Source organism: Pteropus medius, unplaced genomic scaffold, assembly GCF_902729225.1.
Source record: "Pteropus medius unplaced genomic scaffold, Ma_sr-lr_union100, whole genome shotgun sequence".
Classification (NCBI taxonomy): domain Eukaryota; kingdom Metazoa; phylum Chordata; class Mammalia; order Chiroptera; family Pteropodidae; genus Pteropus; species Pteropus medius.
The window spans coordinates 2,183,425-2,210,998 of NW_024342644.1; the positions used below are offsets into that span (position 1 = coordinate 2,183,425).

A 27,574-nucleotide genomic window follows, 5' to 3' on the forward strand; every position below is an offset into this window, starting at 1 on the left:
AGTCAACCTCAATGAGGGCTGCTGTCACAGAAAGGCAGCAAGTGGCCAAGAGTCCTTCCATACAAAAATCACATGATATATGTGTTTTCATTAGACACTGTAGCCTTTATGTGAAAGGCCTGTCACTATTCATGACACTGCCTACTGGATCCCCATTTGGCCCAAATCTCTAAAAGGGCAATTCTGTTCTGTCTCACACCACGCCTGGCTGGTCTGTCAGCTGTGGTTGTTTCCCAGCTCTCCACAGCCACACAGCACTGTCTGGGATATGCTTCACCAAGCCTCAAAACACTCTGAGGCTCTTCCTGATTGTGAATAACCCAATTCAATTCTTGCCACAATAGCTCCCTGGAGGCTGCCTGCTTCTTACACAGCTGGTTCAGTAGTGCTGAGATGCAAGGCATTGCTTTGATGGTGGAGGTAGCTGATTTCAAACCAAGAAACATTTCAAAACCCAAGAACAAAGCCAGCACATTAGGGAACATCAGGACACTACAAGAATTGCCAAAATGGATATGAACTAGTCACTCATGAACTAGCCGAATATCTGGTTGATACTGGGGCATTTCTGACACCAACCTTTGTGAACCTTATTGAGCATGTACTTTCTGCCACATACTTTTTTAAGTGCTTTTCATATATTGACTCATTTACTTTTCAAAGCAGCTGATGAGATAGCTAATATTGTCTCTGTTTTATAGATGTGGCAACGGAAGTACAGAGAGATTAGGTAACTTGCCTAAGGTCATGCAGCAATAAGCAGTTAGAGTCTGGACCTGAATCCTAACTGTCTGTTTTCAGAGTCTGTAACCCTAAATGATAAACCAACTCGCACTGATAGAGACCACTGAAAATCAAATAGCACCAGATACACTTATTCCAAAAGACCTCCTTTCTCAGAAACAATAACATCAGCTTTCACCATGGAGTGACTTATGACTCTCATTTAGAAGTACGAGAGCCATCTAATAACCCCACAACTATTACAGAACAAAAATACTCATTTAACATTATCTTCTCAGTCATTCTTCAGTTATTTGATTATTATTCTCATGTTAAAAAACAAGGACACTAAGGATTAGGTCGCTTGTCCATGGTCATGGAGCTAGTTAACAGCAGAGAAAGCACAGGTTAGGTTTTCTGACTCCTTGTGCTTTACTCATGTATTTATCCTTTTACTCAAGGAAACGAAATGTAGATAAAAATCCTCACCAGATATTGTATCTGTGCCAGTTGCCAACAAAAAGATATTCATGAAAGCTCAGATTTTATCACACACATTCTCAGTGGTGCCAAAATAACAGAAAGAGAGATAGGATCCCATGAGACTAGAAACATTAATAGATATAACTAGCTCTTGGCTAAAAGAGGCAGTGAAAAAAACAAAAAATCTTGTTAATATTTAACACTTCACATCATGTCCCAAATCATGCAAAGTCTAGAAAGTAGCTCTGATTACATCATTTTTGGCAAGAGAATCTGAGGACTATTTAGATATCTGTAGTCCTGGACAGTTCATAGCCTGGCACAAAAACCAAAGTATCCCTGTCTTTCACATAATTCTGATCCAACTAATGACTATAAAGACCCAAAAAGAGTCACATGCTGATATTCCTTTTACTATGTTATTTCACAGACATCAAAACAACCCCTGTGAGCGGGAAGGGGTGACATGTTTACGTTGCAGAGGTTCAGAGAGGTGAAGTATTTGCAGAGAGGAATCAGAATTTGGACATTCACTACTGCCTCTCAAACCTGCTAAACTGAGTAATTCTCACGAACAAGAGCGCATACAAAAGGTTTTTGTACTATGATTGAGAGAGAAGTAAAGGAGAAAAATGTTTGTCTGTGACCACCAATATAAACAGCAAGTGTGTAAATGTGTGATGCTATCTACCAGATAGGCATCAGTGTGGTAAATCCTACTAGAGGAAAGCCTGATATAAAGACAATTTGAGTCAATCCAACTAATGATAATTGAATACATACAATCTAATGAGTACATTAGAGGGTTGCATGACATTTCCATCCACCATGGAGGTGAACAGAGATGTGATTGACAGGGCCAGACTCAATATCATATGAAGGAGAAGGGTGACATAAGGAGGGGTGGTGGAATAAGTAGAATTCTGAGTCTTAGAGAAAATGAAATTAGGAATAACACTGGGGAATAACGGTGGGGGAGAGAAGAGACACAAACAAAAACTGTGGAGGTTTATGGATATGAAAAGGCTTACAGAGCTAGAGATTGCCACCTCCTAAAAGAGAATCTGCTGAAATTAACTGAAACAAAGTGTAACATCATTAGAATTTATATTCCACTTCAATCTATGTATTACCTCCAATCACAGTAAACACCTCCTTTAGCAAACAGCTTTAACAAGATCAATTTCTGATCAAAGAAGTAAAGAAAGAAACCCCAGGTGATAAAATACAAGTAATGACTATTTCACCGCAGTTGAAATTTAAGATTGAAGGCTGTGTAGTAAGTGACAATAGGATTCCTACACAAAGCTATGCCCTAAAGATAAAGTCACATCTCCGGGTAGCCCTAATTAAGAATCGCTTTTAATTAAATAACAATACCTTTATGAAATGTGAACATAAACAATATAACAGAAAATCATAAGAAAATGACATCAAGAGAGCAAAATGCAAAGACAAGTACTGCCATGAAATAGGGATGATGAATGGAATAATTTCAGATGTATGAAAGTGCAAAGCAAATGGTGAAAACATGTGGTCATGGCATATTCTTAAGTGAATCCAAATGCTTCATGAAGGGAGTAAAGGGCAGTCTTGGAAGTATCTCTAGGAGTGCTATCTCAGAAGTATCCCCAAAGACAATAAAAACACAATGAATAAAGAGTCATGACCATACATATTTTGAGGGGTTGAAAGAACCTTAAATGTTCATGTAGTTCATCCCTATATTGAAATCATTTTTGTAAAATCTGGGCAGATGAGTCACTTTGGGCTTTGATGACTTCCCAAGGAAAATTCAATTAAATCAAAATTATCTTAAAAGATAACTTAAAAGTTGATGAATTTAATCAATATTCAATTTAATCAGTATCACAGAAGGCAGACCTTCTATATCCTAGCACTGTGCTATATAAAGTCAACAAGATGCTAAACCTGCTTCCAAAGACCTCAGTCAGAGATAAATCAGGAACTCACCACTAGTAGTAGCAGCAGCAGTGGAGTATTAATATAGAAAATATTTACATTGCACTTTTTGTGCCAGGAATTGTTTTAAGTGCTTTCCATACATTAACTTATTTAATCCTCTCCATATACTTATAAGGTGGATAAGATTATCATCTCTTTTACAGATGAAGAGACTGAAGCTGGGAAAGCTTAAAGGACTTCTACCATGAAGTTAGTACAGTAGTCCTTTCCTTATCCGCAGTTTCACTTTCGATGGTTTCTGATACCTGCAGTCAATCACGGTCCAAAAATACTAAATAGAAAATTTCAGAAACAATTCATTAGTTTTGAATTGCATACCATTCAGAGTATCGTGATGAAATCTCACTCCATCCTGTTTTGTCCTGCCCACATGAATCATCCCTTTGTCCAAAGCATCCATGCTGCATACACTCCCCACCCACCAGTCGCTTCTCGGTTATCAGATCGACTGACATGGTGTCACAATGCTTGTGCTCAAGTAATCCTTATTTCACTTTACTTAATAATGCTCCCAAGCTGCAAGAGTGTGATACTGGCAATTCGAATATGCCAGAGAGAAGCCATAAAGTGCTTCCTCTAAGTGAAAGGTAAGTACAATACAAGATAAGATATTCTGAGAGACCACATTCACATAACTTTGATTACAGTATATTATTATAATTATCCTATTTTATTATTAGTTATTGTTGCTAATCTCTTATTGTACCTAATTTACAAATTAAACTTTATCATAGGTATGTATGTATAGAAATAAACAGTATGCATTGGGTTTGGTATTATGTGCTGTTTCAAGTATTCATAGGGGTCTTGGTATGTATACCCTGTGATTAAGCGAGGACCACTGTAAAGGTCAGAACTATGATTTGAACCTAGGCATCTTGGTTCCAAGTTCTGAGCTCTTCACTCAGTGTATATTATTCCTTGATAAATAACTATAATTCAAGGTACCGTGAATAAGTGCTACATGAGCATTGTAATAAATCTTACAGAAATGCAATGCAAGGGGAAAGAGATGTAGGAAGACTTCAGAGGACAGAGGCACCCAGTAAAGAGAGAGGCTCTCGGTTAAAATATAATGTGAATGACACGTAATTTTAAGTTTTCTAGTAGTCGCATTAAAGAAATAGATGAAATTAACAGTATTTTAACCCAATGTATATTTCAATATGCAATTAATATAAATATTAATAACATGTGACATTCTTTTTTTTCCTACTAAACCTTTGAAAGCGCATCTCAATTTGGACTTGCTACATTCCACATGTTCAAAAGACACGTGTGGCTCCTGAACTGGATAGCACAGACCTAGAGAGGAGGTGAACAAATACTCTCATCAGAAGGAATAGCAAGAGAAAAAGCATTCAGATAGAAAAGAAACTAACAACAGGTACCTTAGAATGCGGTATGCATCAAAGGGTATATTGGAACTTCCAGTTAGAAAGGTTAAGACCAGCACGTAGAAGTGTGGCAAGAAGAAACTATGAAAGGGGAGCAACACCTTTAAAACTGTGCATCAGTAAGATGATTCTGGCAACACCTTAAGAATGACTTAGATGAGAGAGAGAGAGATGATAGAGCACAAGATAATGATGGCTTCAACTAGGACAGCGAGAGTGGGGAGAGAAAGGAGGAGGGGTATGAGAGAACGGATAATTATTAGAACTACGACTGACCTGAGAAGAGGAAGGGAGTGGAAGGGAGTGGAGACAGTGAAAAGAGGGGGTCAATATGACCCTGGGGTGTTAAGCCTAGAAGGAGAGTGAGGCCATTAATCCAGACACCCACCAGAGTATCCAGTGTCAACAAAGAAGGGTTCATTGTATAACTGATAAACTCTAACTGCAATGAGGGCAGGGACCATGTTACATCTAGTTTTTATCTCCTCAGTGCATAGTGAGGGTCTAAATAATACTTGTTAGTAGAGGAGCGGGGATAGGGGTGAATGGTGATGGTGGTAGTGGGGTCGGTGGGTAGAAAATGAGTTTATAGTTAAAAGATAAGCAAGAGGACCAAGTCATAAGAAATGCAGACAAGGAAGCTGCAGTCAATCAAAAGGATTAAGACTTGAGCAATTTGGCTCTACATTTTCCCTGATAGTTAAATACAGAAAAGGGATAAAAGTAGTGCAAAAGAAAAAAAATAAATAAATAAGAAAAACACTTTTACCTGAAAGCAAATCACACTCTACATGAGTATTCCTTTATTTAAAACTAAAACTGTTATCCATATAATTTATTGTGTTAAATCGGTTTTACTGATAACATGAGACAATAAGGAAATGTGTCTTTGTACATCGACTATAATAATGCAATGTTTACAAGTCTGTAGGTTACTAACCATAAAAGTTGTGACCCAAAAATACATTAACCATTAACTCCCTATTCATCAAAAAATAAAAATGCTCACAAAAACTTTTATCAAATTATGAATGGACAAATCAAATATTACAGGCAATTACTGTATGTTATGTATTAAAGTATTTTAAAGAAAAAACCTGGCATTCCCCAAAAATATGATTTTCGGAGTAATAGTGAAAAATCTAAGATAGAAAGGTAACAATACAAAAGCTGTATTTTATTAAATTGGAAATTCAGTTTAAAGGAGTTACATGATTTTAAGCCTAGATTTTTTATTCAAACCTTCTGTTTCAATTACTTTTTACAAATTTAAATCTGCTGATGGTGTGCATATTTCCAATAAATACAACAGCATGAGATGCCATACTAGCAGGACACCTGCTAACATCTTTTATTCATGTACGTGTTCCCAGTGCAAAGCAATTATATTATTTCAAATATTTTAAAATGTTTTCTATTACTGCCTAACATAACTGCAGGTTACCTCACAAATCATCGCTTTCCTTTTGCACTCCCTCTGTCTAAATCTCTGAGAAAAAGACTTAATTTGTGGTGTTGTTTGTAGAAGTCAATAATAGCTCACAAGGAATCTAAGTCTGGTTTACTTGCATCTGATTGCAGACATGAGACTATAGCTTCCTGTCAGATCCAAGAAAAAAGCATGCAGATATAGATTTTGTTTCTTATCCTTGATCCAACTTTTTGGAACTGGTTATAAATTCTGGAGAAGAAAATTAGTGTAAAACCCTGCAATAGTCACTGGTCTCCCATTGTGGGCTCACCACCCCAAGGGCAACTTTAGTCTTGTTGGTTTCTCCTCTGCAGGTGTGTGGATAAAGGTACACAGCGGGCATGATGTTTGAAAAAAAGAGTGGTGTGAGGCATTGGGGAAAGAGCAATGTGTGTCATATTTTTCTATATCCATTGAAATGACAATTATTTAGATATAGCTCACAACTGAAAATGGTAAATCTGAAAGGCAATAAATTTCTGTATATAAATTTTAGGTCGCCACGTTATGGATCTATTATGTCATTTATTCTTAGTATAAGTATTTTTGGTGAAAAAAGTTTAGCTTTGAAGATTAATAACGAAATCTTGTTTTAGGCATTGAAATAATGGCTCCAAAGTATAACAATATTTTTAAATAAATCTGAAATTATTCATTGTCATATGCCTAAAGTGAATGAAGATTTTTAGTGAAGCTATTCAATCTTTTTAAATCCATTATTTATATGACTTATAAAGTATTAGTTGTAGCTAGTATCTAATTGTTAATAGCCTATTATTCACTCTATCTTCCTCATCTAACTTTCTCGGTGACAGTGACAACTCAACAAAAAATATTTTTAATTTGCTTGATTAGATATATATAGAGAGATATATCTAAAAGAACAGTCTCATATGAAGCTTTATCATAGGGGTACAGGTCATCAGATCATTATGGTTTTAAGACTAAAAACTGAGTGACTTAAGATAAAAAAGCCCAATATCCTTAAACTTAATTTCTATTCATTTTCTAATAAATACCATCTGGTGTGTACTTTAGGGATATAATACCCGTCAAAAACTCCATCGTATTATGAGAACCGGCACCAAGTTGATCTGAAATGCATATTTGAACAGATGTGTTTAAATTACATCTCCGTCTATCCACATGCATAAATTCAGAGCAAGCGTGTGTTGATTTAAAATGCATAAAAAAAGGGATTTGGAGATGCATCAAAAGTGAACAGCATCTCAAAGGATCAAGGCTCACATTACGAAAGGTCATTACTAAAAATAAAGTTTGCATTTATTAAAGGTTGCACCAGGAGGCTGTTCATGGGAACTGACTTAATGTTTGCTGCACAAAATCAGCCACTGAAACTCCACTAATTTTTTATAACTCCTCCATGTAAAACATTAAAACTGTCATCATGGACAGAAAAAATGGAATAGTAGATATCAAAATAGAGAAAAATTATATGGCATGTCTATTCACTGACATTGGTTCATATGGCTCAGTCCCCATGTTTCAACCATACTTTGCATTTCTCTAAGAAAAAATGTCTGAGTGATTACTGTAGGCATCATTTCTGTAAGAAATGATTTCATTTCTTACAGATATGATTCCAAAAGCTAAAATTAATTAAATCCTTTGGGAATTATAAAGTTCATCAATGTTTAGCAAGAAATTAAACATACAAAAATCTAAGCATGAAGGTACAGACCTTTAATGTTCTCTATATTCCACAAGTTGCTAATTTCTACACTGGCTTTTCGCTATCATTATAAAGCTTAACGGTGAGCTGCTGGGAGTAGTGCTCATTATCCATTAGATTAACAGTATAAAAAGAAGAAAACTAATTGCTGAGTGAAATTCCTAGTTATCAATATCATCAACAAATACCCAATTAATTTATACTATTGTACATGATATACATACACAAGCAGCTTTTGTAGACTCAGCTCTCAATGAAGATGCTGAATGTGAGAATAAATATATAATACTCATCCATGAATATTCATTCTTAGGTAGTGCTATTACCAAAAACAATGCTGTACATACTGAACAATTAATATTTTCTTTATTCATAGATGAGGAAAGTAAGGGTTAAATGTAAAACTGATACAGGAAAAGCTGTATATACTGGCTATCTTTCAAATAAACCATTCCAAAAGTGATCTTAGAAAGATCTCTGAGATGCAAGAGGAAAATCAGCTTTTTCAGAGTATATCTAGTCACGTAAAGGTGTAGATTTACAGTTCTTCTGATAGTCAGAAAATTCTCTGAAGCTTGAGTTAATTACAACGAATAGCAGTGAAAGTAGCCATTCCTGTATTCTCTGCCCTTCCATGAGCCCCAGAAGGCTGCCTTCCATAGAGTGCATCATGCAGGCTCCACATCTCACACATTACAGTCCAGCCCTACTGAACTTTGCTTCCTTTCTTTGAAGCTCCATGCTTTCTAGCCTGACTTTCCAACTAAAACAACTTCAGATTTAATTGTTACAGATTGGGTTTCCACTTAAGAATTTTTTTTTTTTTTTAAATAAAGGACCGTGAGGTCAAGCAAACAAACAAAAAAAGTCCATAAAAAAAAAAAAGGAAACACAATGTCCTGGAAGATACATCTTCAGTCTTTATGAATGGCAAGCAAGTAAGGCCCATCATAACCTGCCTCTGGTCTCCTCTCCTCCCACTACCTTCTTCTCTATGTTCTACCGACACTGAGTTGAAGACTGTAGGACCAACATCAACAGTCAATTACCAATACTGCTAAGATTTTTTTGTTTATTTGTGGAGTCAATGCCAAAACTGAAGGGACTGAAAATCAGCCTCTATGAACAGTCTGCATGGAACTACAGGCAAGAATATTTTCAAAGAAGATGAGTAAACACTAATTCATTACAATCTGAAGTGGAATCTGCTATGATGTGTTACAACTGATAGTGGCTAAAAATATATGTGAAACACAAAACAGGCTTAGGTAGACAGATTTACAAGCTTGTGAAAATGAAAACCTGTATTACTCATCAGCGGGCACTCTGTGGAAATGCTTGAATCTCATATATTATTGAACTAGTAGTGACAACAATGAATTTCATTCATTCTTGTGGACTTAAGATTTTTCAACAGTTCTGAAATTTTTGTCAGAAACAGAAGTGGAATATTTTGACTTCCCTTATCACACACCACTTCAGAGGGTTAGCAGTAGTAAAGTTCTATTATGATTTTTTTTTGAGATCAGGGTTGATAACTGAAATTTCCTCAATGAGAAAACAAGAACCACCTTCATTCAACCACTATTATCAAACACTGAATGGTGTTAAAAATTAGCTTTTGTTATAGATTTGATGTTTCTTAGTGAATTCAACTTAGTGTTACATGGCAAATTTTGTTTTTCGGTAAAACATAGAAAAGTCATTTATAACAACTAAGTTGTTTAAATCACAAGTAATATTAAAGTGTTCATACATTTACCACACTATCAAAAGTTAAAGCAATTAGCATGCTCTCCATTTCCACACAAATTTGCAGCAGATTTACTGAGTTCAAACTATAGTACCAGCAGCATTTTTCAGATCTTGTTTAACAAGTGCAAAGAAAATGTTCATATTTTAAAATCCATTTAACTAAGGAATTGAGGAGCCTCCATTAATCTTCGATTGGAAGTGACTGATATGAAAAAAGGCAAATATTGAGAGAAGGATCTAATAGAATTCTATAAATGTCTTCCAAGTGATAAATATGTTTAATTAAACTGAATATACTGATATCATGAATCGATAACAATATTTGGCATTACATATTTGTGTGAAAAGACATTTTCAAAAAAGAAATACATAAAATCTCACTGCACATCAACGATGACAAATGAACATTAGTAATTGATTTTGATGATAGTGAATATTAAACTTTGAACCCAGTTAGTAAAATGTTGCCCAAATAAAGTAATTCTTCTTACTAGTAGATCTATATTTTAAATATTGTACTACATTATTATATTTTAAATTTCATCAATAAGGAATTTGTAGAAATTTGTTTTCTAGATAGATAGATGGACAGATGATGAAAGAAAGAGAGAGAAAGAAAAAGAAAGAAAGAAAGAAAGAAAGAAAGAAAGAAAGAAAGGAAGGAAGGAAGGAAGGAAGGAAGGAAGGAAGAAGGAAGAAGGAAGGAAGGAAGGAAAAGAAGAAAAGGAATAAAAGAAGAGAAGAAAGAAAAAAAGGAAGAAAGAGAAAAGAAAGGAGGAAAAGAAAAGAAAAGAATTCTCCTGATTTTGCTAGGTCTAAAAGTCTTTTTTTTTTTTTTGCCTTTACCAAAAAAGCTTGTTGACCTCTACGTGAGCTGCTTCTCTAATAACTCTGAATAGTTTAAAATATATATAAAAGTAAAATTTTCCTTTCAAATATGAGTTATGCTCCAAATAAAATCTATAGCTACTATATCATTATTCTGAATAGTAAAGAAGAGCATCAGAGTACAGAAGATGCCCAGCAGGGTACTAGGCTAGATGTGTCTTGTCTCAGGGATTACCTATGCTATAGTCTGAATAAATCTATAAAGAGAATTTCAGTGGATTTTTAAAAAGCCCAGTCTCCAATAATAGGCCTGAGAATCTTGCTCATTGAGAACTTAACTCTCGAACATATAATATCCCTGTGATAGTCTAAGACTACTGTTGATAAAGAAAGATGTTGAAATAAAATCCATATTGAATCTTAAACACTAACATCAACATAGGCAAACATTAACAGAATGAATATTTCCATATCAAAAGTTCTTAATATGCTATTTCAACTTTGTTCTATTTCATGAAAATGAGTACTAGTAAAAAAAAACACTGTCTTTATACATGGCATGTAGGCAACTCACCATATTGTAAAACTTATAGATTAAAAGATTTAAAAAAGCATTTGAGTTTACAATTCACAAATAAAATTCCTAAAATGAATGTTTGTACCCTGTGGTGACTTTTTAGATAGAAAAAATGTCATACATGAATTGCTCAGATTTGATTTAATTATATTTATCAAGTCGAACCAAAATTGGTTATTTAAAAAATAACAACAAAAATAATTTGCTGAGATTATCCATTCTTTTTTTTTTTTTGCTTGGATCAACAAACAGCTGTACTAAACTAACTCTATGTTCATATGAACAAGTCTTTTATGTGTTGAACTTGTAGGCAGTTTGTGTTGGCCTGATAATAAAACAGATGTTTTCCTTAGTGATTTGGCTAGCTTTATTAGGTCTTGGGATCAAACTACATGTGTGCTTTAAAAAAATGAATTTGGTCTGCAAAATAAAACCTATCGGACTAGCACATCTATGGGCTGCTTTAACTGGCCACTTATTTGAAATTAAACAGGTGTAATTCCACACACTGATTTTTATTTTATAAATATTGTTTTTATTAAAAATACTTAAAGGATTTTATAATCTCCAGAGATAAGACAATGATGGCTCAAAGGTACAGCTGGGGACTCATAGGAGTAAGAACCGCAAAGCCAACAAGTGGTGACAGAAGATAACACTGGCTCCTTAACTGAGAAGACGGAGACCATCTGGCAGCATCGGAGTTTTGTCTTCACCCACATATCTCAGTGTAGGTTGGTTTAATTTTCAGTATTTCCCTCCTAGATTCTGAGAAACACATTTGCTGCTTTCTTTATGACTGCACTCTGCATTGCATTTTTCTAGAACCCTTTATGGGCTTCCTAGTCTGTAATGCTTCTTTTTCTAGCATACTCTGTCATATTCCCCCTTGTAATTCAGGCTCACCTATACTAAGGAACAAATTAATCCAGGCTGTCTTACCTAACTCCTCCATCCCCCTTCTCTAACTGGTTCCAAATATTTTCCTTTCTTCTTTTCCTTTATAGTCTTCTGCAAAAACAGTCTATCTCTGCTGCTTCTGCTTCCTTATTATTAACTTCTTGGTAAATCTTCTATAACCTGGCTCCTGCCCTAACACAGTGATGAAATTATGATCTCATCACTGGCAAATCCACAAATTATATTTTCTGTTCTAATTCCACTTGACCTACATACTGTATTTAACACTATTAATCATCCTTTCCTTAATTCTTCATTTGACAAATGATGTGATGGGGTGAGCGTAAGGTCCATGGATCATCAGTGTTTAAATAACATTAGGGTAGTAGAAAGGGTGCACTGAGCAAGACAGGACTTGCAGGAGCATAAATGGTATGGGCAGTGTATATTATTTATCCTCCAAACACAGACACAGTTGAGTAAAAGTGGGTGCTATAAATAAACATGCTAGGACAACAGGAATAAATCAGGATTATTCTGGGCAAACAAAGAAAAAAGGTCATCATAGGTAATGGAGAAATAAAAGGGTAGATGACTGTACCTTTGGGAAGCCTTGGGACATTAAAGCATTTTCCAAATAGTGTTTAAAAGCTATGCAAATAATGCACTGAAAGGAGATTGGGCCCTGCTATGGGTATAAAAACACAGGAGATAAAGGAGTTGTTCAATCTCTAAAGCACGGGGCCAATTTATGTATGCATCTATTACAGTCATGGAAACAATCAACTTTATTTGGTTCCACCAACCACCAATTTTACCCCAAAGAAGGAAGAACTGAATGACTGGAGTAAGGGACCTACTTTTTGATGTGTCCCATTTATGCTTTTCGTATTTTTTTCCCATGTGCATGCATTCCCTATTATAAAATAAATAAAAATAAAATTAATCATGACATGTCAAAACATAATTTCAGAAAAGCATCAAAAGAAGGGATTTCATGGAAAACTGATGATCGTACCTTCACACAACTTTGAGATTAGAACAGTCAACCCATACATCTTACGTTATTTACCCTAAAGGGCAAGGAAACAGTACTTCTCCATGACCACCTCCATCACCTTGACTCTCAACACTCTCTCCCTACTTTTATTTTCATCTTATTGCTCTCTTCTCTCTAGTTCATTCAGAGAGTGGTCAACATCAGGGAAAAAAAATACATGTTACTGACAAGTTAGATGTTGGATGTAGGGAACAAGAATAACATCAAGCTGTCTCTGGAAATATTAAGTCGTGGTAACTCTGAAAGCATAAATATAATGAAGAGAAAGAACAGAACCTTATAAAAAGTGAAGCTGGTTTGGGGGAGGGAATACGATTTCTGCTATAGTTGAATTTGAAGTGCCAAAGGGATGTCCCGGCTACGAAGTCTAGCAGGCACTTGGTAACTTGCCTAGGATCTTGAGCGTCCTTAAGCCTCTATGTTTTACTTTGAAACTGAGGATAAAACCTAACTAGCTGAATGTTGGGAGATCAAATGAAATTAACATCTAGATAGTTTTAAGATACTGCCTGGCACAGAGCTAACCCTTAAATGGTTAACTATAATTATTATTGGAAATGTGGGAGGTAAGTCGGAGTCAGAAAAAAGACCTATTAGGAAATTCTTTCTATAGTCCAGACAAGATGTTTTATTGACACATTCACTGGGTTTCTCTCATCATCAGTGACTCCATTCTGCCTAGATCTACCCTATTATACCAACTTCCTTCAGTTTCCCTACTACCTGGGCCCACATGCTTTTTGCTTAGGTTGCCTGATTCCTGCCCAATTCCTGTGTTTAGTCCATCTGCATTTCTTCTTCTCTTGGCCCAGCTCAGCACCCTGGGCCTAGTGATCTCCATCCCAGACTCCTCGGCCCCCACCGATTCTGTGTTCCTGAGCACGGTCAATACGGGCCTCTCCAGAACCTGGCACTGCCTCTCCTCTCCTCTTCCTGCCCATTAGGATTTGCTTCAGCCCATCTGGAGAAAGGAGTGGACATATTCTTAGAAAAGAAGGACATGGAAACTGGCTGCATATAACTGCATTCTGAGCTTGACAAAGAGGGTAATTGAGAGGGCCTTTGTTGGGAGGTCACTCTGCTGAATAGGCTAGGTAAAGTTCGGGTATTATAATCGAAATGGATGAAAAGATTAGAGATGGCTAATGCGAACACGGAGGAAGGGACTGAAAAAGAAAACAGACTGATGTACAGCAAAAGGGGCTCATTAAATAACATGATCCTTTTAGTAAGGTTTAAGCAAGGCTTCTAAAGGCACATTTAGCAATCTGGAGGCAAAAAAAGTGGGTGCAGGTGGTAGGGCCAACACTGGGGGTGATCAGGGTTAGAAGTAAAAGAATGCCGAAGTTGTTACCAAAGGACATCACAGAGGGACCATAGGGTGCAGGCCAGGTGGAAACCAGAAGATTCGAGAATTAGGAGAGATCAAGTGATGGGAGTCCATGACAACGATGGAGAACAGGCAAGAGAGAACATAAAGAGGCTGAAGTTCACTAAAGAGTTAAGAGTTTAAACAGACAAAATAATGCATAAACTCATGTCCAGTAACAGATAAAGAGGTTTCTAGAAATGAAACCATTTTCTCTGATAACATCTTAGTTAAGACTGCATATATCTCTGGCTTAACACATAGGCAGTCTCCAATTTCTTCAAAATTAATTCCTAGAAAAAACATCATAAAAGTCTGTCTTTTCTCATAGGAATAATAAAGATGTTGGTTGTTGCCCTCCTGGTTGTAACTTGACATTAAGTAAATTACAGATAAGACCAAGAATATGTCATAAAAGTAAAGATACAATAATAAACATGTATAACCATGGAATGAAGAGTATGGTTGTAACTAAGACACAGTAGTCATTTTTGTAAAGAACACTGAGTGAACGTTTCGAGAAAGCTAAAGATTTTTGAGGCCACTAAGAGTGTTTGGAATCCAGAATAAATACTACTCGGGGTTTTGTCCTCTGTGTTCGTCCCCTCCTCCTGGCCTTGTGTGGCCCAAGTATTATGCTACCCTGAACAGCATATTTCATCTAATAAATATAATAAATATATGGACAACACTGAATCATAGAAATGTGTATTCAAAATAATGAGAGAGAAATGAATACAAATTAACAAGCATTCAACTGTAAATTTAGAGAACAATATAAACAGTTGAAAGTTAACCTTCATTGTATTCTTTTTTTTTTTTAATAAAGTTATTCCATATCCATAATATAAAACAACAAAAAGGAAGTTGCTGAATGAGTGAGCTATTAGGGAAGTTTGAAATGAAGCTTTCACTTGGTAGATTTCTTTGCAGCTAGAAATAGAAGCACAGGTTTATAAAATCACTATAAAATTACTATTTATTTCAAAGAGAATGATTAGAGCATTTAAATATTCCAAGGGTACCCCAAAACTTCAGTTCCAGGCCTAGCGAAAAATAATAGTTTTCTGTCTTTTTGTTCATTTCATTGCTCACTATTTTCCTATCCCCAAATAAACAAACAAATCAAAATCTATGTCTCTAAATGGAAAAAAGTCAGAAGAAGTGGCCTGAAAGTTCTAGAGGAAGAAAAACAGAAATATTCATTCACCTTTGCTTTTCTTCAAAACTTGCTTATATTTATAATAAAAATAAAGCAAAATCAAATCAAAACAAAAAGCTAGAGCAGAGAAGGCTTTAAGAAAATTTGAACTGAAAACATAAAGAAAAGCATATAAAGAGCAGAAAAAATTATATCTATTAATTACAATGATAAAAGACACTAATTTAGCCCATTTTTATAATCCAAAAAGCAAAAACAATTTTTGCATGGAGAGGAAAGAAGAGAGTGACTGACTGTACAAGTGATACTGAACTAGGGCCAATTTTAAAATGATTTCTTGTCCACGGCCATGCTACCCCAACAAGCCTGATCCCATCTGATCTCTGAAGCTAAGGAGGGTCGGGCCTGGTTAGTACCTGAATAGGAGACCACCTAGGAAGACCAAGTGCTATAGGTGTAAAAAATAAATAAAAAAATAAGGGATTGTAAGCTGACAAGTTCCTTGCAATCTGTGAGGTCAACCAAGGTTGCCTCGCCTAAAATAAATACATACATACATACATACATACATACATACATACATACATACATACATAAACACATAAATAAATACATAAATAAATACATAAATAAAATGATTTCTTACATATCAACTTTATACAGAATAAAGTTATATCGACAAGTGGATTTTTTAAAAGCCTATGGGTCTGTCATTAAATGGCTTCCAGAAAGCTGTGGTCAACTATGCAGCCAGCTCAAGTCTAGTAAATGTATGACACCAGAGGACATGTACTTTTAATGGTAATATTACCATTGGCATCATCTTATTCCTTTCTACATTAGTTTTCACGCTGGATTTCTTTAACTACATTTTAAAAAATTCTACATCTCATATGCTTCTCTGTAAACTACTCCAATCCTGAATACAGATATAAATAAATTACTTTACTATGTTAAAAAAACACACTCATGTCACCTATCAAACTGTTCTTCTATACAGTGCTCTAGGAAGGAAAATTGCTTCTACTGTTTACACTTTTACTGACTCATATTGCTAAAGTTAATCCTCATTTCATAATAAGAAAGTATAATCTAGCAGACATAAACATAATAAAATATAAATCCTATTATTTTCTTGGCTAAAATATAATTGGCAAGTCTTATTATTTTACTATTCCTATTACAAATTTATTTACAAATTTATATAAAAGGAATGTCGTGTACTAAAATTCATGAACCATTCTTCAACTGAGGACAGTTTCCCCTCATCTGAAGACATTTCGTAAAATAAAAAAAACAATCATGCCTTTCCATTCCCATGTCTCACCACATGAGTAACTAACATACCTCATTAAAGTTAGAGACATAGTAGAAAACAATGAAAGAGCCATGATGGATTTGTTCCCATTTTGCCATGGAAAAGCTAAATGGATAAGATCTATGGTAAATAAAAACATATCGTGCCATTGTTTGCTGTTTCTACCCTCATGAAAACATGTACTCTGTTCTAAGATAAATAAAAACTAAACTGGAAAATAAAATAAAAATCAGGGAAATGTTAGCAGACATGGTCTGGAAGACAAAATTCTACTTATTAGAAAATGGAACCATCCATAATTGAGAAGCAAATCATTTAATTGATTTGGAGTCTTTCAACATTATAATAGGAAAGAGACTAGGAGACAAAGTTTTGATAAAGATATGGAAGAAGAAAATCACTTTACATATGTACTTAGAGGATTTGAGCTTTCTGGCTTTCCATACCAAAAACTAATTTACAGAAAGAACACAAAGGCAATTCTTATCAGAGCACTGCCCTCAAGGTTTCCTGAGACTCAGCCAGGTACAAACAGGAGGGTATGAAGTTACAGTCACCTTGGATCACCCTCTGAGGTTCATTTCAGTTCCTCATAGTACCTCACCATTCAAAGTAGGTACCTTTCATTGGACCTACTGAAACAAATATATCTACATATGGGCTTTAAATCACCTCAGAGTAAATAAATTTAAACTGATATCCAAGTAAATAAACTTAAACAAGTTTCCATTTGTGTGTCTATATTTTAAATTGCTACCACTTATTTTCAAAGGCTAATGGTAGAAAAAAAAAGAAACATTCACTTCACACTTAAAAAAACCTCACATTAAACAAACTGCTCGTTTTCTATATATTTATTCTTATGCATTAAACCTTAGATCACGCTTCCAAACAGTATTTAATTTGAATGATCTAATCAAAAGATAACAAGGATGATTAATGCTGATGCAGTGTAATCCCTGCTCTGCCCTGCCTAAAATATTGACAGGTACGAGTTCCCTATGAAAATCGTGAAGTTCTATATAGATATGGAGTATAATAAAGTGAATACTAGTGTATTTATTAAACATCACTAACAAAATTAAGAAATGAATAGAAATTACATACAGCACACAGCATACTGGCAGTTGCCTCAGGCATGTGGCTAGTTAACTAGTGATGAGCATGAGCAGAATAAAGAAACTGAAGCCTGTATTTAGAAAAGTTATAAAGAGTGTCAGCCAGGCTGTGCAGGCTGCAGTGAGCTACTGGGGGGAGGAGGTGGAACATGAACAGAGGGGTCATCCCATCGCCTCCTCATACACACAAAAGAATTATAGTTTACTGGTAATGGTTTAGAGCTAAGCCAGCTGACCCAAACTGGTGTCAGGTCTAAGTATGAGTCAAGCTCTCTTGACAACTTAAATCAACAGTTTGGGTGCAGTCAACCCGCCACTTACCCGAGTTCCCGCCACACTCTATTGTTTAGAATTAACTGAACCTGATTACATCACCCAGGACTAGGCAGCAGCCAGGCCATGTGAGTAATTTACTCTCTGTAAATAATGCTCAAAAATATATCTGGCACTAGGCATGAACCTGTGGAATAATTTCATACATTTTTTATGTATTTATTTTTAAATGAGAAGTGAAACAAGACAATATTTTACACTATCCAGGGATCAGAGAACTGTTCTGATTTTAAATGCAGCTAAATTTCATATATGGGGACCTAGAAAAGGGGAGGCACCGCTGGGAGTTGGTACCATCCCATACATGACTAGCTTTTCTGCAGTATATTATAACACCATACAACGTCTGTTCAGGGCAACAGGTGCTGAAATTTCTTTCTGAACAAAAATATTTTGCATATTGGCCCTTCAGAGTTCCCTAACCTATTCTGTCATTTCTCCTTTTTCTTTAAGACATTACAGACCCCAGCCCAATGCAAATTTTATTTAGGATAGAAGTTTCCAGGCATTGTCAATCAACACTTCAAAAGGAATGATTTCATACAAAATTAACCACCAATGACAAGAGCTATGAGGTACTCCAGGAAAGCAAAGGTTTATAAGAAAAATGAAAGACTAAAAGTTTGGAGGACTGGCACTACTGCGGGTTGAATTAGATGTGGAGTGAATAAAGGAATAAAAGTCTAAAAGTGGTGATGAGAATTCTGATCCTGAAAAAAAATGCCTAATTTCAACCCTGATGACCCCAATCAATGATGTCACTTTTAGAGATATTAGTGGACCTTGATGGACTGTAACTGTTTCCTGCTCACTCTGTTTTCTAAATCTTTTGGATTAGTTCTGATGACTAAGGGGACATTATATAAAAATTTGTAGAAAAAAATAAGACAGAAAAATATTTTCAATCTGTTTTTCTTCATCCATATTGACTTTTTGTTATTTTAGATTAAATGGGCCACGTATATTGGCTTCTACCTACCATATATCAAAAATTTTGTTTAATTTTGATATCACTTATTAACTGTGTTCTGTGTTGAAAATCAAGCAATAATTTAATGAGTGCTTACCAAGCACTGTTTTTTAGACTATCTTAACTTGTATCATCTCATTTAATTCTCGCAACAACCTTAAAGAAAGGGTATTATTTTTTACAGATAAGAAAACTAAGGTCAAAGAGGTTAAGTTATTTGGTCAGTATTACAAAGAAACATGAGATTCAAACTTAGTTTATCTGACCTTACCCCTGTGCTCTCAATTACTGGGCTAAATTAAATTTTCTAACATCAATATTCTGATTTTGATTACTCCCACCTAAAAGTTCTTGCTTGGAAGAAAATTATGACAGCACCTCACTTGAGTATTTCTACCAAAGTGGCTGGGTTCATAAGATACTTATGCTTCAGCATTCTTTGTCTTTGGTGCGATCTCTCTCTCTCTCTTTTTATTAAATAACATCATAGAACCTGTAAATCTGCTAAAGTTTCTATCTGTCAAAAACAGCAAAAACTAGTTGAAGATATGAGGGTATTTCTAAAACAACCAATACATAATTCCATATGACCTTTTGAGAGAAGTGACTTACATATTACTGCCTGATATTTTGGAAGAATGAGGCTTTTATGACAGCTGGAAAACTAGACTGACCTGGACATTACACGTGAAATATAGTAACGTCTCTGGGCTTTGGTTGAAAATGAGAGAAGACAGACTATTATTTCTAAGCTGCCTTCTACTTCCTTATGTTCATGATCATATTAATTAAATTAGCAAAAAAACCCCACAAAAAACAGCTAATCCTTTTATATATATATATATATATATATATATATATATATATATATATATATATATATATATATATATATATATATTTTGAGCAAAGAGTAAAAAAAAGAGAAAGAAACATTGTTTTTAATAAGATTAGCATTGCAGCTTCTGAAATGTCTAAAAAATATCATTTGGGATATTGGTGTTACGGAAGCATTTTTACTAAAATATTTATTGGGTAAAGAAGAAAAGAAAATGAGATATTGGCCACTGTATAAACACAACGCTTTGAAAAGGGTAAAAAATTAAGCTAGAAAACAACTTTTAAGATTCTTCCTTAATCTAGTGGAAACAAGTAAATTATGTGGCCATATTGTTATTTAGCATCTCCTAGTGGCCTGCTGGCATATGAAACACTTGGAAGGATAGCCTTAAATAGGTTATATTTTGCCTACTGGTGTATGGATGATGATTCATATGTACATTCAATTAACTGAGTAAGAAAAAGTTTTAAAAAATCACTGTAATGCACACTGCTCAAGACAGCAGTTAATCATTCACAACAGCAGAACCACAGGCTACTGCTACAACTGAGTGACTTCTAAGGCTTCTAGCAAAGGTATTATTTAAATTTCATGTATCTAATCACAGGCTAAACCGCTAATATTTATGCTATCTAGCCTCCAGTCTATTTTTTAATGCAAAACTCCTTTAGGAACTCTAATTCTACACACAGCAGTAGAAAGAATACCACCTGGGATCTTAATTAGGAAAAAAATGTAATAAATTCAATGTTGTAACAAATGGGCACCTGTAGAAATAGTTTCTCTTAAAAATAGGAGCGAAAAGAGAGAAAATCAAAAGGATAACTCAATGATAAGGACAATAGAAACAAATTAATTAAAAAACAAAAAACAAAAACCAAGAAACCTAATATGAGGTGTATGACAGATGACAGAGCAAAAGAGATAAAATAAGGGGTAGGTACAATCTTAGGTACAACCTCCATTTTGCCACTAAAAGAACAAATCCAACTTATAGGTGGATTTAAAGACTATGAGGAAATGTAGAACAGAAAGAGTTCATTTCCCACCTTCACAAAGAAAAACCTTACCGCAGTAAGTAATAATGACTAGAAACAAAATAATAATGTATATCCTTACATGATTCAATCTCATGCTATTAAAGGTTTGTTTGACCTAAGAATTAATCTTTACCAAAAGCATCCAATGTCATATTTCCAAAAGAGGGACAATCCTTTCATTTTATATCTAAATATAACTTCTATTACTTATGTAGAACCTTATTCCAATACTTAACATACAGTAATTTCATTTTTATAAGAATACATTCTCTTTAGGTAACATGAAATAAACATCAGCAAAAACTTCAATATACACATTTCTATTTTAAGGATCAATTTTAGTGTTAGCACTTTGTTTTAGGTAATTAGCACCAAATTAGTTCACCTAGAATCAACTTTTAAAAATTTTTTCTCAGCAGCTCCTACAGCAAAAAAAAGAAATATAAAATCCTGTCTTTAAACACACAAGGTGAACCAAACAGAGCCTGTCTACATATATTTGACGAAATTATTAGATTTATTTCCTTTGGCTTGATATTATTTCTCGAAAAATTATCTTGGGCTCTACGTCTAGCTGTCTACATAAGAAGTACTATTAATCCACACTTCCTTTAAGAGGTAAATATTAAAGCAAGTTGTTGAAGAAGGAGTAAGTTCACTCTGCCCTTTCTGCTGGTGCACCAGATACCACGATGGCAACGGCTTACCCAAGGGAGGCTGCATAGAGAAAGCAGAGATTCCTCTTTGACCCCTGCTGGCAATCATGGCCTCAAGCGCAGAGCTTGATAGCCCTTGAGATTCTATATTAGCGTTTGTAACTCCTGATATTATTTTTATTCGCATAAATGTCAAATTTCTTTTAGTAACTTGACCTAAAAATGTTCATAACCTCAGTTTACACTCTTTAAAAACATCTCAGAAATAGAGGAATAACATTATATATATTTTAAATTCAACACCCAAGAAAGGGAATTACAAAGAACAGTTTTTGCAGCTGAACATAGAATACCATGCTGTGCAAAGGTCGATCATTTAAGAAATATAAAATAGCTTGGAAGAACAAGCTATCTTATAATAATAAGAATGAAATCATTGTCTTTCAGCGAAGAGCCTCAGCAGTGAAGTATTAGGCAAATGAGCTGAGAAGGAAACTGACTTCCAAGGCTGTTTTCTACAGAATACAACGATTTTGTCTTAAAATATGGTTCGTGTAGGTGTGAGGCTGCTGGTAGTAGTAGGTTGTCTGTATTGAACCAGAGATAGTCATTTTTGCCCACTCTCTGAGTCCTGCTTCTTTCAGGTGACAATGCAGCCTAAGGATTTGAGAGACGGAGCTCCACGGGGTAACAGGGCTTTGGCTCCCTTGACCTAGGACTACTCTCCACCCAAGCCAGCAAAGCCTCTGCTGTCCTTTCTGTGAGCTTTTCTACCACAGGATTCTGAAATCCCCATGTCCTACGACTACAACAACAATGTTGAAGATATACACATGCAAGGACTCATGAAGTTCCTCGGGGGAGAAGGAGTCTCTGAGGGGAGACATTGGCACAAACACAGAACAGTGTAGTACGTACCACAGTGGAGATAAACTATAAGAAGGTTATGTATGTAAAATACTGGCAGCTAGTACAAATCAATAGTGGTAGATGGTATAATTGCTATTGTTACTGTTTCATGTACTGAAGACAATGGTGAGCTATGGAAGAATTTTGATCAAAGAAATACAAGGTTTGTATTTTAGAAAGAACATTTCAGGCAATAAAGGGTGGATTGAAGGGAATGAGCCTGGAGTTAGGGAAGGGATTTAGATACAATTCAAGAGAACTTTTTCAAATAGGACAGTGACCTGGGGATGAGGAGGCAGACATGAGTCATTTGGAAGATTGAATTCATGGAAACTGGTGGCAGATTGGGTACGTGAAGGTAAGAAGAAAGTCCAAAAAAACTGTTTCTGATTTGGCTGGATGGAGAGTGGGGCCCTTCACTAAGACAAAAAAGGAGGGCAAGAATAGTAAGTATGAAGGGTGAGGATTGAGTGCTTGAGGAACATTGTAGGTGGAGAGCTTCATTCAAGAGACAGTCAGATAGATTAGATATAAGTATCTGAAGGAGTGAGGAGGGGAGAGGGAGAGAGGAAGGGAAGGAATGGTTGAGACTGAAACTGATTCAAGGTAGAAGGAATTGGCCTGTGTAAGAGAGACAAAAATTTAGGAAGACTGCCTGCTGGAGTCCACAATTAGGAATTTAACAAGAGTAGTTACAATGAAGGAGAGTGAGCAGAAACCAGATTACAGCAGATCAAGAAATGGATGGAAAGTGGGGAAGGTGGTGGCAGGCAGCAGGGAAGGTCATTCTTTAGAGGGACTGGGCGGTGAGGAGGAAAGAAGCGCAGCTGTAACAGAGGTAAAGGCAGGATCACTAAGGGTTTCTGGAGACCAGAAATAACTGGAAAATACAAAAGAATAAAAATTCATTAGGCAAAACCTAAGCAGAGAAAAAAAAATCATAGAATTTTTTGAGTTAGAATGGAACTTAAAATAATTTAGCTCATCCTTTTTATTTTATACATGAGGAAACTGAGGGAATGCTAAATCACATTCTACCATTATAATTTGAAGCAGTAGGAAAAAGTTCTGAATTTCCCATTCGAAGGAATATTTACTAATAAGTGGAATTACGGTTGCCAATAACTATTTAAAGAATTGCCTCTAAGAAGTCAAAAAAGAAAAAAAATCCCTTAACTAAGTTATATTAAATGACTATGTTGTATCATTCTCTTTAGGTTTAAGGAATCCTTAATTTTTTTAAAATGTTATTTATTCAATTTAAGTTCTCATTTATAAAGATAATTGACAAAAAGGAAAAATATCTTGAAAGGTTTTAACGAATTTACATAGCTAATTAAATGTTCCAATATGAATGTCACAAGGGACAAGAGGATAAAGTTTTTATGCTTTATAGAATAAAAAGCAGGCTTTGAATTCCAGATCCACTATATATATATATATATATATATATATATATATATATATATATATATATATATATATGATTTTTAGTTTCTCAACCTAAAACAGCAAATAGCACCATGTACTTTAGATGGTTATTATGAGAAATAAATAAAATTATAAATTTAAAAGCACCTATAGCCAAAAAAAAAAAAAAAAAAAAAAAAAAAGGCACTTTTAGATCAGTGCTTCTTGAACTATCTGTGGTGTGGTGAATTTTAATTTTCCCTCCAATTCATTATGAACTGAAATTTCTAAAACATGACTAATGTGAATTACTAAAGAACATTGATGTCTTGGGAATGTCAAATTATTATAAAAGTTTCTAAGTGCTTACTTTCAATTTCAGTAATAATCTTATTGTACACCAATGACAGAGTTTACGAACGGGCAGTGGTCTCTGAGCCAATATTCGAGCAGCACGTATTTAGAGCATAGCATGTGTGATAATAGAGCACAACAAAAAGCACTAGAGCCCAGGTACCTGGCAACCTGGGTTCCATACCACCACCTGTAACTTCAAGCTCCTTGTTTTGTTGCCTCACATGTAAAACATAGATGTCAATAATATGTTTCACAGGGTTGTTGTAAGAATTAAATGAGTTTACATATTGAAATAAATCCAAGTAGTGACTGGGACTTTTTAAGTGCTCAATAAATATTAATAATCAATATAATTATTATTTGAGGGCGGTGAATATTACTACACAGTAAGTCCTCATTTAACATGGTGGATAGATTCTTAGAAACTGTGACTTTAAGTGAAACAATGTATAATAAAACCAACTCGACCTTAGGCTAATTGATAGAAATAAGAGTTAAGTTCCTAGGGCATACGTCTGGTCAAAAAAGAAAAAAAAAAATCACCAAACTTCTAAATAAAGACCCGAGACACTTCTAATATTAAACATTGCAATAAATGTGAGCTATATATACATTTAAGAAGGGCTAATAAAAATAAGTCAGATAATGATTTTCCAACCTGCTTATTCCACGTCAGGGCCATGGTGGGCAGTGCTTCTCCCAGCAGCACCTCAGGGTGCAAGGTGGACTTACCCTGTACAGGACACCTTCCTTCACAGGGCCACTCACACTCACCCATGCTCACTCTGACCAGGACAAGGTAGGCACAGCCAATTCACCTAACTGCACTTCTTTGGGATGTGAGAGGAAACTGGAGTCCCCAGAGAAAACCCACACAGACATGGGGAGAACGTGCAAACCACACAGACAGTGGCACTGGCTGGGAATCTATTTTTTTCCCCCTCATCAACATTACATCATAACTACATTATTCAAGGACCTACTGTATATACAAAAAGCCATAATTCTAAGTCTAAATAGTTTCATGCCAATGCTATCTTTCTATTTGTATATTTTTGATTTTTTTATTGGGGAAAAATGAGGATTTAGTTTAGCCTATAGAAAGGGAAAACATACTTATATCTTTTATACACAAGAAATATTGTTTCAAAATTCACTACAATTTAATCAATATTTTTAAGTTCTCTATGTACCAGAATTCTTAAAGTTCTAAACAGTTCTCTAATCAAAATTAGTTTCTTTTACCATTTAAGGAAAATTCAGGAAATTATGTTATAAAAGTTTCAAGGCAATTGTGACTTTTTTATAAGTGAGAAAATACTCTTAAAATTTTTAATTATATCATGATTATTAAAACCACAAATTATTTAAAAGAGAAAAAAAAGATGAACAGTTAAGTTAGAACAAAGTGGATAACGAAATAATATTTTTCAAGGAAAAAATTCAAAAGAATAATGTATTTTTCCAATGATACAATGAAAAGACTGAATCACAATAACTTAGGAAAAAGTGTATGAAAAAGAGTCATTATTGGACAGTGGAATTAAAACAGCATTTTCTAAAAGGAGTTTAATGCTTTGTCTCATTTACATGATTAGACTAAAAACAATTGCTCTAAATAATAACAAGGGAAGAAAAATCTGTTCACTTTAAAGGCTTTGAACAAGAAACTACTGTTTTCATTGATCAAAATAGATTAGTTTTTAAGGAGAAGATCCCTTTCAGAATTTAAGAGAATGTAAGATAAATTAAAGCAAAAGCACATCATATAAGTGACCCCACACAAATCAGAGGAAATACTGGGTTGGAAACAAGCTTGCATAGACAAATAGAAGGAAAATGTGATTTTCTCGTTTCTTCTGTTCTAACATGAAACTATTTAGTAATTCTGGCAGTATGCCAATTCCAACGTACTGGGCCTTTTTGAATTGGAGATGGTAGCAGAAGAAATACATATAAGTCCTTGAATCTACTTTTTGATCTAGTATGATAGAATCAGTGGGTAGAAAGATACGCCCTACATGGTATGGAACCACAAGGGACTTACCATGAGACTGAGGTAACTGCTACATACACACCACAAAAAAGGGAACCTAGGGCAAAAACTATTGTGGTAATAATAAATCTTGTTTGATATTAGAAAGAAAAAAAACACCTAGAAGTTAAATTTCTTTTAGTCTTTCATAAAGTAGTAGTTTCGATAATTGCTCAAAATAGACAACTGATAATATGTCAAAATACTGTTTAGTTTTTGAAGCTGTTTCAAGAGATATACATTTTTTAAAAATGAAAATGCCATCACCACTAGCAAAAATAAAAAATAAAGAGTATAAATCGGCTCATGTGCAAAACCAGGTATGATACCCAAGAAAAAATAACTAGATACTGAGAAGTAGATGCTTAAGAGTTCTGATTACAAATTCAATTCTTTTTAGGGGCAATTATCAAACTGTAACAAAAATTTTTTAAAAAGTATATCTACTGGCAGAGATCGTTGGTCGCCCTCCATCTCTCACAGAAGCAGAGTTCTAGATAGACACACGGATGCCTGGAAGAAACTATTTTTCCCAGCGTCCCTTGTAGCTAAGGATGTCTGTGTTCTAATCAACGAGCTATAAGTGGAAGTGTCATGAGGAACTTCCAAGATAGCACCTTTTAAGGCAGGGAAGGGTATGGCTCTCTCCTTTGTGCTGCTGGAATGAAGACTTGATTGATGAATTTTAAGCAGTCATCACAGACCATGATATAGAAACTCATACTGAGGAAAGCTGAGCAATGAGACAGAATCCTGGGTCTTTGCTACTGTGGGCCATGGTATATCCCACCAGCACAAGATTACTACCTTTTTTTTTTTTAATTTAATGTAAGAGTAATATACAACCATCTTGTTTGAGACATTAGTTTATGTTTTTGGTCATTCACAGCCCAAACGCATCCTATGTAGAGTACTACATGTGACAGAACCTAATAGTATAGTATTAGTTTAGTTGGGCAGCAGGTAGAAGGACTCAGTGCAGGCTAGAAAGACTGTAATATGTTAGCCAATGATTTTGTCAAATTATCACCTGTTGAATCTTGGACAGTAAACCAAGTCTTAACTATACATATAGCAGTGTAAATGTCACAAAAAATTCAGAATGTTAAATATTAGCTGGCTCCTTCTCAGCGCTCTTAGTAACAAGGAACTCAGACAAGGGCTAGCAATTTGCAAACTGAGA

At 34.9% G+C, this 27,574-nt stretch overlaps 1 protein-coding gene and 1 long non-coding RNA gene across 12 annotated transcripts in view; one reads left to right on the plus strand and one right to left on the minus strand.

The window, feature by feature from the left end:
- LOC120605568 (uncharacterized) overlaps window positions 1-11,499 on the plus strand; it is a 64,173-nt gene extending 52,674 nt beyond the window's left edge. Inside the window, exon 5 of the long non-coding RNA XR_005653656.1 lies at window positions 11,485-11,499. This is a non-coding gene — a long non-coding RNA (uncharacterized LOC120605568). The remainder of the gene's footprint in view (window positions 1-11,484) is intronic.
- The window catches only part of CDKAL1 (CDKAL1 threonylcarbamoyladenosine tRNA methylthiotransferase), a 566,460-nt gene that overhangs the window by 161,086 nt on the left and 377,800 nt on the right, over window positions 1-27,574 (minus strand). The window lies entirely within an intron of this gene.